Source organism: Egretta garzetta, unplaced genomic scaffold, assembly GCF_000687185.1.
Source record: "Egretta garzetta isolate BGI_Z169 unplaced genomic scaffold, ASM68718v1 scaffold609, whole genome shotgun sequence".
In the NCBI taxonomy this organism is placed as follows: Eukaryota; Metazoa; Chordata; class Aves; order Pelecaniformes; family Ardeidae; genus Egretta; species Egretta garzetta.
The window spans coordinates 104,760-107,187 of record NW_009260771.1 but is presented as its reverse complement, the minus strand read 5'-3'; positions in this window follow the sequence as shown (position 1 = coordinate 107,187).

Here is a 2,428-nt window from a genome sequence, read left to right as displayed (position 1 = left end):
GGCGGCAGCAGCGGTGGGGACGGCGGAGCGAGCGTCCCGCCTGCCCCGCCCCGACCGGCCATGGAGAGGGGGCGAGAGGAGCCCCGCTAGGGCAGGGAGGGGGATGTCCGCTTCTCCCGGGAAGGACAGCAGAGCCCCGGCACGGGCGGGGGACGGGGCGCTTGTGCCCGCCCTTTCCCCAGACCCCTGGGAGGGGGATCCCAGGCTGGAGAGGTGTTGGGCCTGAGCCCGGAGAGCGCTTCCCCGGGCCTGCTCTGTAGCCAAGACCGCCGCCTGCAGGCAAGGGCTCTGCCGGGGCTTGCTTTGGGTCTCTGGAAAGCCTCTGGTCCCTTCTCACCTCAACTATTCTGCGATTCAGTGACTGCCCAGAGCACACAATCTGACTTCAGGAGGTGCCTTCCCCTCAGATTCTTTGCCTTTCTCTGCAGATGTGCTCCCGTGGGTCAGCCCAAAGATGCTGTTTCTGAGGAGTCCGAGCAATTCCAAAAGAAGGGATCAAGTAACCAGCTCCCAGGCTGCCGTGGCGTTTGAGCACGCGCTAGGATGTGTCTCCCGGATACAGCCTTCCTCACCAAAGGAAAGCAAGTTCAATCCCTAAGCACAGCACAGAACAGGAAGCCTGTTCCGCGGATCACTGACTCTTCAATGTACAACGGTCTTCCCTCAGCGTCACCACACCTGTGAAACGTCACCCACCTCTCCTCCTGTCCAGTTGCATGTGGAGTCACAGAACCATGGGGTGGCTGAGGTTGGAAGGGACCTCAGGAGGTCATCTGGTCCAACCCCGCTGCCCAAGCAGGGCTGCCTAGAGCTGGTTGCCCAGGACTTCTGAATACTTCCAAGGATGGAGACTCCACAATCACTCCGGGTAACCTGTTCCAGCAAGACCACGGGAAATGCAGGTGGTGGAAACCTGTGGCTTTCCTTTCAACCAGCTCCTGGGCATTTTTGCTTGACTTTCTTTCATTGGATGAGAAAAGAGCATCATGGAATCACAGAATCATTGAGGTTGGAAAAGCCCTTTAAGCTCACCAAGCCCAACTGTTCCCTTACCCCTGCCATCCCATCCCCAACCCCTGGCCCTCAGCACCGCCTCTGCCCGGCTGTTAAATCCCCCCCGGGCTGGGGACTCGACCCCTTCCCTGGGCAGCCCCTTCCAGCCCCTGACAGCCCCAAGGGGAAGGAATTGTTCCCCATGGCCAACCTCACCCTGCCCTGGCACAACTTGAGGCTGTTTCCTCTTGTCCTGGAGGGCATCAGATGAGAGCAGGAAGCGGTATGTGGTACAGAGTGACGTAATGATGGTGTCAAGTGTAGAAAAAACCAGCTCTCTGGATACGGAGTCTTGAAGAAGCCCCTCAGACCTGCTCGTTCAATTACTTCTGTGGGCTCTTCCAGTCTTGTGAACGACCCCATCCCTTTTCACTCTGCACTTGCCTGTCACGCTCGCCTGCCCCTGTGACCGTGAGTTGGCAAGAAAAGCCGAAGGGCAGAAGAGGTGACGGCCTGTGGGGAGGGCACAGATTGATCGCCCCATGCGACTTAGCTGTTGCCCACAGTGCTTGCCCTGGAGTTTGGCTCAGGCTCAAGTCCAGTGGCTGGAACTAGTCACAGCTGCGCCATAGCAGGGAGCTCCTGGTGCTCTTTTTATTTACCGTACTTCTGTTAGCATGACCAATAACTTTCTTTTATGAGTAGAACATGATTTTGGAAGTCTGGGGGGTTTTGTGTTTGTTTTGTTTTTGTTTTATCTGAAGCATTAGGATCATCTCCCAAGCACGCTGGCACAAAAAGCATGAAAAGAGGAAATGAAAATATCTAGAGGCTTCAGTAGGCGAGAGATGGAGCCTCAAATTTTGACTGGGTTGGGAAAAGGCTTTGGGGCTGAATGTTGTGGTACCTGCTGTACGATCGCTAGAGGGCTCCTGGGCTCTTTGGTGGCGTTGCCTGCGTGTCTGACACCTCTGGTTTGCCTCCTTGTCCCTGCTCTGCCAATAGCCGCTCCCTGCAACGCCGCAGGGGATGCCCAACGGGTGCCTTGCGGGGCTGTTGAGGTGACTCCTGGTTCCTGGGCAGGGGCTGGGGCTCAGCCAGCGTCAAGAAGGAATTTTTCCCTGCCATGGTAGCATCTTGCCACCGAAGCAGGAGAGGTTCTGGCAAGGCTGGAGACACATAAAGCCCACCAGGAATGGAGGAGGAGGAACATGGAGCCTGGCTCTGCCCTTCCCCCCCAGAGCCTGTCCTTCCTCTGGCAGAGCAGCCACATGCAGGCACCTTGCCCGTAGGGCCAGTGGTTCCTCCCCCAGGAGCCGGACCCTGTGGGAGATGGGCGACGACTCTCGCCCTCCTCTATAGAATCACAGAATCATTTGGGTGGGAAAAGCCCTTTAAGCTCCCCCAGCCCAACTGTTCCCCTACCCCTGCCATC